The 17213-nt window shown below is 39.1% G+C and overlaps 1 long non-coding RNA gene across 1 annotated transcript; it reads left to right on the forward strand.

Annotated features, from left to right (window-relative positions):
• The first annotated feature begins 7477 nt into the window (after window positions 1-7477).
• Window positions 7478-9764, forward strand: LOC127066700 (uncharacterized). The gene is made up of 3 exons (XR_007782481.1): window positions 7478-7590; window positions 8184-8448; window positions 8759-9764. It is a non-coding gene; the product is annotated as an uncharacterized LOC127066700 (long non-coding RNA).
• Window positions 9765-17213: the final 7449 nt, after the last annotated feature.

The raw sequence follows: 17213 nt of genomic DNA on the forward strand, positions 1-17213 counted from the left end.
TCGATAAATTTCTCAAACGAATGATCCCGATGGACTATGGCGGTGTTCTCTCGATGGAATGTCGCATACGATCTGCCATGGAATTTGATGCCCTCGAGGGTGCATCTTTGTAACCGAGTCTACTCGCTAAAATCCGAACCGTACGAGAGAGAATAAATTTATTCGTTAACGGATATCAATCATTTGAATATTTACGTCCGTTGTTGAAAACTACTTACGATATTTCATAAGCGATTGAATGTCTTCGTTCGTAAACGTAATTTTCGTAAATCGAGAAGAATAATATCGATATAAAAAAATTAATAAATAAATGAGAAAAGAAATTATCGAATTTCGAAGAGGTAGTGTGTTAAATAAAAGACGGTCACTTTTCAGGGACGACTTGGTGTCCGTAGCTAGTAATCCACCGTGCGTAGACATCTGCTGGCCATCTGCCAGTGAACTCTTCCAGCGGTAAGAGAGCAGCATCAGCAACAGCAACAGCAGCAAAAGGGACGAGTAGTCCTGGTGAACCGGTGAGAGAGGGCCACCCTCCTTGATCTTCTTGTGCAAGGTGCAAGGTGTCGTGGCTGAAATCAGAGGCGAGTAGTACTCTTCTCTTTTCTTCTTTCCATCTGACAGACGAAAAAGAAAAAAAGAAGAACAAGAAGAACAAGAATAAGAAAAAAGAGACAGAGAGCAAGAGAGAGAGAGAAAAAAAAAAGAAAGAAAGAAAGAAAGAAAGAAGGTGGACGCGGATCGTCGAGATTGAGAGCGCAAGCTGCGATGATCTTGCCTCGCCTCGCGATTCGGATTTACAACGTTGTAAAAATACGCTTCGGTGTAACGTGAAATAAAAAGACAGACAGACAGACAGAGAGAGAGAGAGAGAGAGAGAGAGAGAGAGAATACTGAGATGGTTACCGCCTGCGGGGAACTAATTAGGCATTAACCTCGCGCGGTTTATGAGCCTGCACGAGCCGCTCGTTAAATTAATCTTTTACGCGCGGGCCCAGATTCTGCACCTTCTGCGAATGATGCCACCACACTATCGGCACCGTCTGAATCTTGAACACCTGCCGAGAGATCACGAGAGATCGCCTTGCGGCGATCTTGTCTCGATCGATTCTCCGGATAACGGATCGGACGGTTCTCTTAACGTACCGTATCGCGAACAGTATCGGTGAGGCTGCATCTTATGCAGATCATTTTTTATCCGAATCGATGACGATGACCTGATAAGCAAAGTTCTCTATCATTGGTATCTATCGAAAAAAAAAAAAATAAAAAATAAAAGAAAAAAATCGATCTAAAATGGGACATCTTGTGAGCCATAATATTTAACGCGATTTAATAGGACTGATATCAATTTTTTATAATCAATTTTTACGTTGAAGTTATGATGAAAAAATTCTTTGAAAGATCGAGCTACGTCATCGAGAAATCGACAAAAAAGTAAATTCTCCGAGGTACGGAAAATTGTGAAATGCGAGTGGGTCGGTTGAAAGAAGAGAAAAACGAAGTCAGTCCCCCGTTATTTTTGACTTCGGAAGAGTATCTTGATAATCCATGATATCGCTATTTCGGATAAGTCTGACCTAGTTCACCTCCCTCTCTCGTGCTTCGAATATTCGCTCTTTCTGCTCCGCTTCGAACATTTCGCTGCCAACGTTACCAACGCCATTGCAATTGCAATTAAGGATGACTAGTAGTTCTATCTTTGATTAGACACACACACTCGTTCGCTCGCTCACTCACTCTTTCTCTCTCTCTCTCTCTCTCTCTCTTTCCTACTCGTATTATCCACGCTTCGTGATGTCGATCGAATCGGAATAATCGATCGAATGATTATTTTATTAAGAATATAAATCGATTAATACCTTGAAACGAAGAAACGAAAATATATAAACTATCGCAGTGATCGAATTAAAGTAATTTTACGTGTAAAATAAATTTTTTTTTCCTATATATGAAAGGAGGTTGATATTAGGTACTTTTCATGCTTTCACAGAGTCCATAGAGCCAAGGACGTACGTATATAATATATTCTTGGCATGTGTATGTGTGGCGACAGCTTAGCTCGAAGTAGGAAAGAAAAGGAGAATGTGGATAGACAGTCGACAGACAATATATGACGTCCACGACAACTACAACGAGAAGAAAAATGAGGGAATAGAGACAGAGGGCAGCTGAGTATTTTTAGAACACTGTTGGATCGCGTTATATTAAAGCACTACTGCTCGCTTTTGATAAGGTCGGTCATATGCGTAATTACTTTAGGGAATTTCTCTGCGGGAAATAACGGGAAACATTTGTCCTTAATTTTCTACCGTCGTTAGTGAACGGTGCATTCATCGTAATATAAATATAAATTTCAATCATATTATTACCCCGTTATATTTTCAATGTTAAATTAACAAAATAATTTCTTGTTCTAATTTTCTTCTTTTTTTTTCTATCTATCATACATAAATATGACGTCGTTTTAATAATCGAGGCGTTTCTGAAAGATTATTATCTCTTACCGATGAAAGAAAAAGAAGAAAGAGAAAAAGAAACGAATAAAAGGAAAAAAGAGAAAAAGAAAAAGAAGAAAAAGATACGATGAAGTATTTCGTTCGTTGTTAATTAATATTTATTATTTATCGATCTCCCTATGGGCACTTTGGTAACGCTCGCGTACGTTCCGTTCGCAGGTTGCAAATTGCGCATCCACCAAGCGCGCACTAGAGAATTTCTCTCTCCCTCTCTCTCTCTCTCTCTCTCTCTCTCTCTCTCTCTCTCTCTCTATGACTCTCTGTCTGTCTCGCTTCCGGGAGTTGGATAGACGCTTATATTCTCGCGGCAGATTGCAGAAGCGGGAGTGGTTTCAAGCTCGAATGGGATCGGTAAACTCGACTTTAGCAAGTAATAGGGGGCTTTAACCCTCGACGCTTTGCGGTTTGGGATTTTCCCTTGATTTCCTCTTCTCATTGGTGACTCGAGCTCGCTACATTATTGCCACTCGCGTGATTCATATTCTCTCATTTTTTCTCTTTTCTTTCTTCTTTTTTGTCTGAGAGAAACAGAGAGAGAGAGAGAAAGAAAGAAAGAGAATTATTTTCCATGCGATCGCGATCTTTTAAATCATAATTCTCCCCCTTACCACCCATCTCATTTTTTTCATTTCTCACTAACAACGACGACGAATCTCGAATACGTTTGTATTTTATTCCTTGATTTCGTAATCCACTCTCGTAATTCTGTTTTCTTAGATTTTTCGTACCTTCTCCTTATCGCGATACAACGGGAAATCGTTTTGATACCTGGAACAACGTAATTACGTTTAGATATATACATGTGTATATATATATATATAACTGTTCGCATATATACGTACGTAAGTTGCGTCACCGATGCCAATTTCTTCGTCACGTTATATATCTCTCTACGTGCATGCAGTTTTACGTGTACCTACGTATATATCGAACGGCTAACGTAAAACCATTTTACGCATTAACGTCTACCTTTGACGTGCGCGAAAGAGAGAGAAAGAGAAAGAGTGAGTGAGAGAGAGAGAGAGAGAGAGCATACGTATGTAGGAAGTATATACGTACGTAGATATATACATACGTACATAGTTACTTACTTACGCACACGTAACAACCTCGAGGACTATTCTCGACGTTATATACGTAGGTATGTATGTAGAACATCGTGAACGTAATGAAAGTGATATATATTCACTCGTCACATACGTTAAGAATGATCGCTTTCGTAACGAGTTTTTCCTTACAAAGCGCGAAGGGTGTCATTTTGTACGTTCAATTAATTATAGATCTTATGAAAGAACCTCTCGTTCAACTAAGCGTTCGATACAAATCATTGCCGTTTTGATGGACGAAAGAGAGAAAAAAAAGATATAAAAAAGAGAAAGAAAGAAAAAAAGGAAAGAGAGAAGAAAAAGAAAGAAAAGAAAGTGAGGGGGAAAAAAGGTAAAAAAGAAGTCGACCAAACGATCGACGTAACGTAACTATGTAATTAAATTCAAATGAACATTTGTCGATACCTGAAATCGATAATTGAAAAAGTTAAATGAATGAAGAAAAGCAAAAAAGAAAAAAGAAAAAAAAAAGTTTTAAGAACGATGAGGAAAAAGGAAAGAGCACGTACGCACGTAATGGACATACATGCGCGCACACGTGGAAAAAAGACACAGAGAGAGAGAGAGAGAGAGAGAGAGAGAGAGAGAGAGAGAGAGATGTACATACAAATCGACACACAATTTCTAAGGGTAAACGTAACAACGCGACACAGTTAATCGTCCATGCTTATCGGTCGCGCACGCTCAGAGATAAAGATCGGTCACGCTCGTTTTCCATAAAATGGCAACGGCAATGGCACCGGCAACGACAACGGCAATCGAAAGGGGTGAGAGGGAGGGAAACAGGGAAGGAGGGAGGGAGGAAGGTAGGGTTGGCTAGCTTTAAACCGGGAACGAAACGAGAGCACCGGCACGCCCGGCAGAAATGCAAATTCGCTCGCATCAGATTAAGCCAAACGCTCCCGTTCAGGCGCCAGTCGCTTAGCAATCCCGAATATAAACGTGGCTTTACTACAAGCACGATAATCGAGAGATGTTCCCCGAGCGCATAACGCACGTTTTACGTCTCGTTGACTTCACCTAAAACGTATCTACGGATAATCGTTTGTAATCGATGCGCTTTGTTTTTCGTCTATCCGTGTTACTAGTTTCTACATATTATGTGGATAACAGTTGGATGATCATCGTTATAATAAAAATCTATCGTTTGTTTTAACGATAAACGATAAATCGTACGAGATTAAAACAGAAGGTAGATGTTACTTCGATGATAATCGACGATAACGATTATTATCGTTATTATTTTTATTATTATTATTATCATTATTTTCGAGAAAATCGATGCGTCATCGATGTTTTTCGTAAGAGAAAGGAGTTTCGAGAGAAAGAGAGAGAGGGGGGGGAGAAGAAAGAGGTAAAACGATCGATCGATCGATTCTCGTGCGTGGTGACTTTCGCACGAGGGGAAAGCTAGCACGTTCGATGGGACTCGTCTCCGACACCGTTCTCCGAGAATAGATAGAATCTGTAGATCGGTAAATGGCTGCCAAGTCGATGTTATTCGGCTTCTATACTGACTGTAAAGCGTCTCGAAGCTACGACTCTTCGTCGTGCATAGAATTCTTCTCTTCTTATCCCCCACCCCCTCTTTCCCCACCCCGCGTTCCCTCTTATCCTTTCTAATCAAATTCCATCGTTTTAATTCATATTCCTCGGGTTACGTTCGAGCGGGTGCTGTTATTTCAATAATAATAAATCTAAAATATTTTCAAGCTTTCGTAAGTTTTAAATAAGAAAAATATTTTCATAAGTTAAGTTCCTCGAATTTATTTTAGTCACGATCGTCCATTAGCTCCTCCCGATAATGGACGGAATAGTTTAAAATAGATTGGAAGCCTGACACGCGCGGGACTATCATCGGCATACCACGAGAGACAGGTTAGTGCCAACGTATTTGCCAGAAAGAGAGAGAGAGAGAGAAAGAGAAAGAGAAAGAGAAAGAGAAAGAAAAAGAAAGAAAAAGAGAGAGAGAGAGATTTTGGCGCGTCACTCAGCATCCAAGCACTCCTCCCGCCCAACACCTTCTTCGCCGCCTCTTCGATAGGAGCAACTCCTCCAACGTGCAACGCCGCCAACGCATGCAACGAACCTACACATACACACTTGCATATATACACGCAAATACATAGATGCACGCATACAGTTATGCCTTTCTTGGTCCACGAGAGTCTCCGTCTGTGGCTCCGAGTACGGAGAGACGTGCCAGACGACCGGCGCCACGAGGAATCCCCACGCGCACCTGAATGCCGACCTGCCTGCCGACCTGCCTCTGCCTCTACCTCTACCTCTGTCTCTATCTCTGTCTCTGTCTATCTCCTCTCCTCTCCTCTCCTCTCCTCTCCTCTCCTCTTCACCATTCCCATCTTTCCCCAAGCTTCTTTCTCTTGCCTCCGTTCGACCTGCCTCCTCTCTTCGACCGCCACACGCTGTTTGCCGGGTGCTTGCGTAAGAGAAACCGACAAACGACCATCGGGATTGGTCTGTACCCTGATTTTCACCCTCGACACTTTCCTATCTCTCTATCTACCTTATCTTTTCCTCTTTTTTTGTTTCTCTTTTTTTCTCTCTTTTCTCTACCTCTCTCTTTCTCTCTCTCTCTGGTCTACTACTAATTTGTTATGTTATCTTCTAGCGATTCTATCAATTGCTTCGCACGTTACTCTTACATTATTCATTGTCTTTTGTAATAGCCCAACTATGTGATAAACTGGATACATAGATCAGATGGTATCCTATATATTTTCTCCGGGAGATATTATTATAACGTGTACGAAATTATTCAAATATAGGGGAATATTAATAGTTCGCTAATGTGTATTCTGCTTTTATTATATGTGTATGTGTGTGTGTGTGTGTGTATATATAGATCTCTCTTTATATTGCACACTGTTAGATCGATTTTCACGTTTTAATTATTCAATTCCCTTGAATAGCAATAGATGCGGTTATATTTTCGATTTGAAACAATCGAAGTTATTTTCTTCTTTTGGTTGGATTTAAATTAATAATTACAAGGATGACGAAGGCGACTTGGCAATTTTAAGAATGATCGGATACAATTGATTGACACTTGGTAATACACATATATATGTACATATATATCCCTCTCACCCTTCCTATTCCATTTCTTTCTTTCTTTCTTTCTTTTTTTCTTTCTTTCTTTTTGTCTTTTTTTTCTTTTTCTTTCATTTTCTCTGACGTTAGCAGGGTTGCTCCTGGCATTAGAATGCGCGTGGGCGAATGCACGTACGCGGCAGTACGGACACGTTAATTCTCAATGTCTGCCACGTTTTATAATATATAGCGCTTGGAAATAACCGGTGTATCGCTCGTTTGTAACGCGTTACGGGTGATTATCTGAATGAGAGAAAGAAAAAGTGTATGTAAGTGTATGTGTGTATGTCGATAGGAATGCCGTTAGGGACTTGGAAGAATTTTGAATGACGGCTCTCAGCGGTACACTTTGATTTTCAACGAGATACGTGGGCTGATTTAATGTCATTCAATAAGTTTTTCCTTTCTTTAACCTTTGACCGAATAATTAGCAGATAGATATATACTCCTGTGGAATAACGATTCCTTTTGATTCGTAATTAATCCGAACGATTATGGTCGACCTAATTGTCGAAACTAGAATAAAGAAAATTTCAATAGAACTCTTTTCTATTTTTCTTTTTATTATCGCATATTCGAAAGGAAAGGAATGTCAGTAAGAAGGAATAACTAATCTTCTCTAACTAACTCGTAACTATGATTCCACCGAATCGTGGTTATTCTCTTAGGATACAAACTTTTGAATGGAGAAGAGAGAAAACGAGTAGGCCGAAAATAAAGGTGAGAATGGAAGCTGAGGTACTTCTCTACGTTTGTCACTCGGCACTCAAGATAGACGAAGGACTCGAACTAAGGAGGAGGAGGAGGAGGAGGAGGAAGAAGAAGAAAACGAAGAAGAAAAAGAAAGCACGAAGGTAGAGAGAAGGGTAGAGGCGAAGAAGCGGTAGCAAGAAACGCTGAGAGTAGAGTTCTATTTCTGATTCCCGGGACACCCAAGAATAACTTTGCACAACCGAGAATCGAGAGGGCTTTCCCAATCCCCAGGACAGCCTCCGCCTTTTGCCTTCTTCCTACGCCTATCCGAGATAGACGGAGAGAAACAAGAGGAAGATTACTCTTTCTCTTTCTCTCTTTTTTTTCTTTCTCTTTCTCTTTGTCTATCTCTCCGTCCTTCTTTTCCAATTCATCATTTACCTTGGTACTTTCTTCATTTCTCTCCGAGTAGTCCTCCCTCCTTACGTTTTATTCCATAATTTCGATTTTTCTTTTTTTTTCTTTTTTTTTCTTTTTTCCCCTCGTAATTCTTTCCACCATCACGATTGTTGTTTCATTCTGCTTTAACGTTATACATTTGATTGAACTTTCTCTCTCTCTCTTTCTTCCGCTCGCTCCTTCTACTTGACCATCTTGATTTGAAACATTAATTTATTATTTGATATAAGAATATTATTCGACATCAATCATATTTACATCTTAATAAAATATCTCTTCCCTTTTGTTCACGAAGTTTCCTTCAGAGACGATGACTCCCGGCTGGCTGGTCCTCTCGCTCCACCCTGCTATTTCTGATGCCTTGTCAACGACACACGCTTGAACGAACGACGAAGAAGACGAGTTAGGAAGGAGAAAGAGAAAGAACTGGTGGAGCAAGAGGAGAGAAACCCTCCGGCTCGCCGGTTTGAGAACGACGTACTCGAAACCCTGTGGTCTTCGTCGTCTTCGTCGGATGATTTAAGAATCAACTTTGGCCCAACTCGACCTCCTTCTTCCACGTAAAATCTCTTCTGTAGTTTCGTTTCCCCGAATTTCGTTGCCGAATGACAGCGATCGTGCTTCCCCAGCAATGCTCCTCCCAAACGTTTCCGGAGAAACCTGAACTCGCCGCTAGACGATTTCTATAAATCGATTTGAATCCTTCCACGACCCTTCTAAACATTTTTTCCGTCTCTTTTTTCTTCTTTTTTCTTTTTTTCGATACTAAACAAGCTACTCGATCGCTGATCTTTCTGCTGGCCGGTAATATTCGAAAGGCAAAATGAAAAAGATAATAATAAATGCAGAGAATTTTTTTTTTTCTTTCAGATAAAAGTCGACACCTACGACGTTTATTGTTCCCTACGAGCTTTCTGTTTTTTTCTTTTTATTTCTCTCTTTTTTTTACTACCCTTCTCTTTCAATAAAATCAAGAATCGATTTTTAAAGCTTTCTTCTTTTCTTTTCTTTTCAATTACGTTAAAAGACAATGAAATATCTTTCTAATCGATATATTCTTCTAATAAGAAAAAGAATGCGACGAGTTCTTCTTTCTTACAAAGTAATCGACAAGGTCTGACGTTTTTGTTCTTTCGATAGGATCGAACGTTCTATTCGTGAAACTCTCGACGCTAAAAAAAAGAGAAAGGGAAAAGGAAAAAGAAAAGGAAAAAGGAAATAGTAAAAAGAAAGGAGAGAGGAAAAAGCGATAGGAATTAACGCGACGTATCGAATAAAACGATGAAAATCGAAATCCGTTGTTCGTACGTAGGCAATACGTCCGACGAGAATGCACCTGCCGATAGGCAACACGCGTTACGGGTTCTCGTTCGACATTTACAACACACGACTCGTGCGCGCTACAGTCATCGTCATCGGCTCCATCGATCGGACATTCTCTCGTCTCTCTTCTCTCTGTTACTTTCTGCTGGGGATGAGGTGTGTATCACCGTGTATGGGAGGAGTCACAATATATATCGTACCGACCGATGAAATAATAATTAGTCGAATAAATCGACGTTCGAAGATAAAATTTCAAAAAAAAAAGACAAAATAAAAAACAATAAAAAGTAATAAAAAGAATTCCATCGTGGTGCTACCAACCATTGGAAACATTTATCACGAAAAACGACACTTTCGAATAAAATTCTATTTTGCGAGATGCGTCAGCTTTCATTTGAATTTTCTCAAAAAGGTAGATACGAAGGTGTTCGTCGACCCACCTACGAGAAATGACTGATTTTTTTACGTCGAGGAAGATTCGAAAAAGGCATTGGCCGACGCGTTCCGTTACGTCAGACGAAAACTCTCTGCGAGATCTTATGGGACGCTCTTTCATGGAAGAGACAGAGAAAAAAAGATAGAGGAAGGGAGAGAGAGAGAGGGAGGGAGAAAGAGGGAGAGAGATAAACAGATAAAAAAGAAAACAAGAAATACGATGTTAAAGCTTTAAAAGAGGCACGATTACGCGTGGGTAGACATTGCCTTGCGATCTTTAACCGCTTTATTGCACAGCACTTGTCCACGCTTGCGAGCCTTTCGCAATCCAAAGACCAATAATACGTTCGTAGATAAGATATAACTTATTTTTAACGGTGGAGAGCCGGTACCACCGATCGACCGATCTATATTCCGTTCCTTTCTCGTCGGTCTTTTTTTTTTCCTCTTATTTATTTACTTATTTATTTATTTACTCGTTCACTTATTTATTTATTTACTTGCTTGTTTTCTGTTTTTCTTTCTTTTACTCGAAACAAGCCGAATTTAGAAATTATTATCCGTATAAGCGAAGTAATCTCAGTGATAATCCGATAAGAGAGGAAAAAAAGAGAACGTAAACGAGGGTGATCACGAATTTAGGACACGACCGAGATTTCGAGGTGTTTTCGAAATCGTATGTCCATCCGTTAGTTCGAATCTCGCGAACGGAAATTCAATCTTTCCAAGGAATATCATAAACAACCCGTTTCGATGTACGCGGAAAGTATCGAGCTTTATTATACACAGTAGTGATACATAACGATATATATATAAACGTAATCGAGAAACGGAGAGATAGTCGGATATTTAACTATATCTCGTAATCGAAAATGCGTTTTGTTGAAAAAAAAAAAGAAAAAAAGAAAAAAAACACCGAAATTCTACGATCAAACGAACAAGCAATTACAGAAAGAAAAATATAAAATAAAAATATAGAATAGGGAGGATAGAGGACTATATATATAGAAGCTACTCTAGGATGAGGACACGCTAACAACCGGTGTTGTTAGTCCATCGTTCATGATCGGACGAAAACGTCGATAGATCGGTTCTGCTTGGACGCAGACCAGGCGACTCCGCAAAGTGCTTGAACGTGTGCGTCGCAGCGTGAGCCTTGTTCTCGCCTTGTGTGTGGTGTATGTGTATGATATAGGTTTATGCGTGTGCGTGAAACTGATCGTGCGAGATGACGAGGCGAGAGGGTCGTCGAGAGATCGTATACGTAGAGAGAAACAGAAAGGGAGAGGGAAAGAGAGAAAGAGACAGAGAGAGAGAGAGAGAGAGAGAGAGAGAATATGTTCGTACATAGGTGCGTGCACGTTGCTACTTGCAATGTGTGAGTGGTGGTCAGAAAGAGTAGGAGGTGCAAGGAGAGGGAGACTCTCGACTCAATGGGCATCGCAGGAACGCAAAGAGGGATCCGGGAGGCCCGACTGACTGACGCCAGGAACCTCACCAAGCGAGACGGCCTGCGTCTGCGTCTCTCCTCTTCTCTCTTCTCTTCTCTTCTATTCTGTTCTCTTTCCTTTTCTACCCTCACCGTATGTATACGCTCTGTGTCTCTCTTTTTCTATCTTCAAGCCGGTAATTCCGTGTTCTGCCTGCCTCTCCACTCACTTCTGCCTGGCTACGCGCGTATAAATATATACGTAACCAGGGGTCGGGATTCGTCCTCGTCGTTATGGCTTATTCTCTCTTCGTGAATGTTACTTCTAAAAGAGGGTGGGGAAAGAGGAGGGAATGAAGGAGGAGGAGAAGGAGGAGGGTGAAAGGTATGTATGTATGTATATACGTCGAAAGAGACACACTAGCGACTATCCGTGGATTGCTATCAGACAGCGGAGTTTCACGTAATTGTAGCTTCATGTCGAGAGACAGTAGCTATGTAGGTAGGTACATACGATGACGGAGAAACGTTTCTATTCAATGATGATGATGATGATGATGACGACGATGACGATGGTGACGATGATAGGTATAATAACGGTGGTGATGATGACGATGTCGGTAATGATGGCGATGGCGATGGCAATGGCGATAGCTATGGTGACGATGATTGTGAAACGCTTTTTGTTCGAGCTAGCGATGCTTTCTAATCGATCGACGACACTCGAACACTCGGTTGAATAACGAAACTTATGCGTGCGATATATAAATGTCCTTTTGCAGAAATGGAAGCACTTTTACTTTAGCTCGACCACTTGGATATTTATACTACTATGATTCAACATTTGTTTTTTCTTTTTATTTTTTTCTTCCTTTTTTTCTTATGCACACAGAGTGAACGACTTTATTCTCTCCTTCTTTCTCTCTCCTTCATGTTTCATTTATATGTGTGTGTGTGTGTGTGTGTGTATCGTATATCCGCCGACTAAGTTTAATTCTGTTTTCACTTAAAAAAGAAAAAGAAAGAAAGAAAAAAGGAAAGGTCAGGGTCAAAAAGACGGGTGTTCGATCTTCGGTTTTGTTTACTTCGATCCTATAAAAACACTTGGTTACTTGGTATTACGATAAAAACAAAGAGAAATTCTTTAATATTACGTGGTACGCGTATCGAGCTTATCTTTCTGATTATATTCTTTGAAATGGACGACGTGTCGAAACTAAAAATTCTTCCATGGTTAATTCTGAATAAAAAACGATCGGTGCGTCGGAGGAAATACACGCGCGAAAGTGAAAACGGTGAATGTGAAATACGAAGCTGAGTTTTTGATTTACTTTAAAAAGGAGACACCGCGCGAGTACGTTCTTTTTAGATTTCTCCGAATCTCCGATGGTTTACGTCGAAGAAGAAGTTACGAGTAGATATTTGTATACCAAAGATATTCTCTTGGGAAAGCTTTTCCGATTAAAAAAATATATATGTGTGTGTGTGTGTATGTGTGTAAACGAATCTTTCATAATTATTTATCGATTTAAAGATCGTTCGAAGTAATCGCAGCATCGGAGAAAATCGCAATACCAATAATCGTGATATTACACGCGAAAATTGTAATCCAATCGCGAAACGACGATTTAAAGGGCGATTACGTTCTCTCTACACGGTAATAAAGTTTCATTGGTTATCGCCTACGATCTATCCACGAACGATTGAGTCCTAATTAACTATCCTCGTAACGCCGAAGAACGAGTTCAATTAATTCGACTAAATGAAATTTCGCAAAGATACGAAACGTATCGTACGTACGAGGTCGCGTGAAATATCACTGGAAGATCTTTTCGCTTCGGAGATGATCAAAGATGTTAGAAATTTATTCGGATGATCGATTGATATGAAACCAATTGGGTTAAGCGCGATAAAAGTTTTCTCGACTTCGACTTTTAACGCGATTGACGAAATGAGATTGCATAGTCGCGAATATAAAAAAAAACGAAAACAGAAAGAAAAAATACACAAACAAATCAATTATCAAATTAGCGAAAGAGATTAATTATACAGGACATAAGTTTTTGTATCGTCTTGCCGGAAGAGTCTTCCCGTTGTTACGAGTGTTATCGATCCGTATTAATCTTTACCGTATTAAATCCTACATCGAATCGGTGATATTATTAATAGTAATGGAATAAAACTTTCTCCACGATTGAGACGTAAGAAGATCGATAAATCATCCTAGTTCAATAATAGCACTTCCTATGTATAATAGCAATTCCTTGATATTCCGCGCATGCGTACGAGATGGCACGCGCGTGAACGTTCGAATCGGCCATATTATTCGCGCTAATGAATGAAGAAGGCGGATAGAAACGTGACTGCAAGTACGCTGACCCAGCAACGCGTGGTTCTGAGAGACAAGACGACGTAAAAGGATACTACCAGGCCGTTTATACGCTTCGCATAACGCTTTTCTACTCTGCCTGCCATTCTTGCTTTCCCTCTTCCTCCGCCGCTACCTTCTTCACGATTATTCTCTTCCCTCTTCGTAAAAGAGAGAGAGATGGATGTATCGATCGATGATCGTCGACCATTGTAGAATTTTAACGTGATAAACGATCGAATGCCAATCGACTTCCTCTTTTACACATTTTCTTTATCTTGTTATTCGAAGGTTCGCGATTTATAGAAGCGTTAATGAAAACCGATTCGATTAATTAAAACTATTCGAAACGTTGTCGGTTACAAATTAGATCGCAATCGAGATAATATCGTATTACCGAACGTCGCCTATCTCGTCGATTATCTTCTTAAAATCTATTAATCCATTAAGCTCGTCGTTCGGTAAATACGATTATAACAATGGACGATAAGAGCGTATTCTTTTATCCTTTCCTCCGATTGGTTTAATTAAACCGGATGATTCTTACGTCTGTTTCCCGCTACGGGAAATTCGTTTCATTTTGTATTTAAGAAAATTATGAAGAGAAAGATAAAGAAAAAGAAGAAACGAAAGAAAAGAAAGACGGACTGATATTCCCGGTATGCATATATTCACGCAGATAAGTTTAGTAAAGATGGCTCGCTTAAACGATGCAATTTCTTATATTATCGACATTGGAAGTACCGTTTATTCCAGAAACTCGATTATCTTATCGAAAATGACTTAACCGTTTCTATTGATGATCTTTCTCAAGGAACGATCTGTATTCCAGCAAGGCAATACCGGATTCATGAATGGGATTCTTCGATTTGAACGATTCCTCGAATCTCTCGATGAGATCTTTCTTTTTCTTCGTTTCGATTAATACTTCGAAACGTATTGCGTTAGTACGATTTGTCAGCTCGAAGAACTCGTTATCGGGAATTATTCACGAACGAGGTGTATCCACGTACGACGCGTTCTTTAAAAAACGTTGAAAGAACGGATAAGAACAATAATCAAATCACGTAAGAGTTCAACAGGTGGATATAGCGTGGCACGTATCCTTATCGTATTCGAACGTTTATTACGACAACACGATTCTTAACGAGAAGCGCCTTTTCGATCACGCGAGTTTTGTTACGACGACGACGATGACGACGACGACGACGACGACGACGACGACGACGACGATCAACGTAGCGTGACCTGGATGAATTTAACTGACCTAACTACTTTCGACGTATACGTCGACCTATTTTCCACAAACTTCCATATAACACTAAACTTTCGTAAAACCTATCGTAAAGATAATACATCGCGTTGATATAATTCTCCTTAAAATTGATCTCGACTGATCATCACAGATCGTGGGATTCATTTTTTAATTATAAATAGTAATAAGAATTTCAAATGCATATGCAAATAAAAACGACGAGCATAGTTTGCGATTACAATCCTTCAAATAAATTTCCTCGAAAATAGTATATGTATCTATCGTTGTAAACTAATCATAGATTAAAAAACTGGCAGTGATTTCTGAGAGAAGATTCTAACGTATCTATATCCTTTAGATCGTCTATAATCGTAGATCGAACGCAAGTAGCGTAAGACAGAGAAAGAGAGAGAAAAAGAGAGAAAAAGAGAGAGAGAGAAAGAGCAACATCGAGCGCACGAAAGAGCTCCGTGACGAGAATCGCGATTAAGGTTCCTGACTCACTACCGCATTGTATCCGGTCTATGTATGTTGTACGTACACTATTTTTAGAGGAACGCGTACATTCTCAACTGCTACGACGCACGTTTACACGGAGATATACAACTATTAAGTCAGGCCAATTATCGTTGCACGAACAATGTCCTGCACGGTCATTCATGAATTCCGAGTATGACTGAATATCTCTTGAATGAGCATACATTATCGTTTCGAATCATAGAACGAATAATACCTACGAAGAATTTTTTCTTATGCGTGGATTAATAACTCGTTCGTTGTACGCGTGCCAACTTTATCCTACACGTGTTAAACTTACCTATATTGTTGTTATGGTTTCGATAAAAAAAAAGTCACGCAAGCGATATATTTTACATAAATTAGATCTTTATTGCGTGTTTACTATTCTTTTTTTTTCACGAGAATAAGAAAGAAATGAAAAAAAGGAAAAAATCACTACACTCTAAAAAACTCATTTAGACCTGTCAAAAGAAAATATAAAAAATATATATATATATTCGAGTACCGTTCATCGAAGTCCGGAACCTTTGATGAATTAAACCGACACCGCTATTAAGCTCCATTCAAGCTAGCCACTTATGCTGGTAGTACGCAATTTGCGCGAGAAAAGAGTGACACACTCGGCTCGAACGTTAATTGCGAGTTGACCGATAGTAGGCGTCCTGCAGGAAAACGTACAAGAGAGAACGTTCATTTTCACGGCGTTTTCAAGCCTTGACTTTACTCCTTTACCTATTTTTTTTTCTTCCTTCTTAACATCCGTAACATTCGTGAAAACGAATCTTACGAATGCGTACGAAGGATGAAGGGTATATGCAACTCAATTTTATTTACCGCTTTAATACAAATTTAATTAAAAAAAAAAAAAAATGAAAAAGCTTTAAAATTGTTTAATAACAAAAAATTTCTTAAAAAAATTAATGTAAACGAGTCGCGATCGAGTTACGCGATTCGTCTTGTAAATACGAAATTTTTGTAAATACCGTGAAAGATTTATAGAATCGATAAAAAAAGAAACTCCAAATTAAGCAACTTGTGAACGTAATAAGAAATAGAAGAACGCGACACGACTGTGGTATCTATTATTTTCTTGTCGACTTAATTGTCATTTTCTTACACGCTAACAATGAGTTCCTTCTTCCTAATATTCTTTTTTTCTTTTTCCTTTCTTTTCTTCTCTTTTTTCCTTCCTCTTATATGGCCACACCACGATACATACCAATTTTCTCAGGATTTCGTGGAACCGACGTGGCAGTAGCTAGACCTCGAGTGATTGCGACTAATTGTACTTGGAATCGATAGGAGCATTTAACGGATATTCCCGTCGAGTTCTCTCACAGTTGGTCGACGAAAAAAAGGTTACTTCGTTGATGGTTCATTCTGTTTATTTTGCCTTCTATTTTATATAATTTTCTTTTTTTTCCATTATGTTTTATATTATATTTTTTTTTATATTTTATATTACATTATTTTTCTTTTTTCTATCGTGTAATAAAAAAGATTTATATATATATATATGCAAAGGACGTCATCGATATCAATTTTTTTCGATCTTTTTACGATCTCGAATACAGGATTATCTTCGTAACAAATGTCATTTATAATTTATACAAACTATAATCAAAGTTAAATTATAATACGTACGTCCGTTATATATATGTATATATGTATGTACGTAAATTGTTCGAAAACAAGTTAACAATCAAAAGATATTGCAGCCATTAACTCGACAGTATTTACGACATTTAACAATATTTTATAACGCAATAATTTTTATAATATCGTAAGCAATATCGACAGTCCGGATCTCACCTCGAGGAGATTTATTATTTAAATCGAATTCTCGATTAAAAATAAACGAAACAATTTCTTATTACGATCTTCTATGGAAAGATATAGAAGGAAACGAACGAGAAGATACTACTTCCTCGTACTGTTGATCGTCGCGCGACACTATGTCTCCTACTTCCCTCTCACTGTCCATGTCTCTCTTTCG

The sequence above is a fragment of the Vespula vulgaris genome, chromosome 10 (assembly GCF_905475345.1).
Source record: "Vespula vulgaris chromosome 10, iyVesVulg1.1, whole genome shotgun sequence".
Classification (NCBI taxonomy): Eukaryota; Metazoa; Arthropoda; class Insecta; order Hymenoptera; family Vespidae; genus Vespula; species Vespula vulgaris.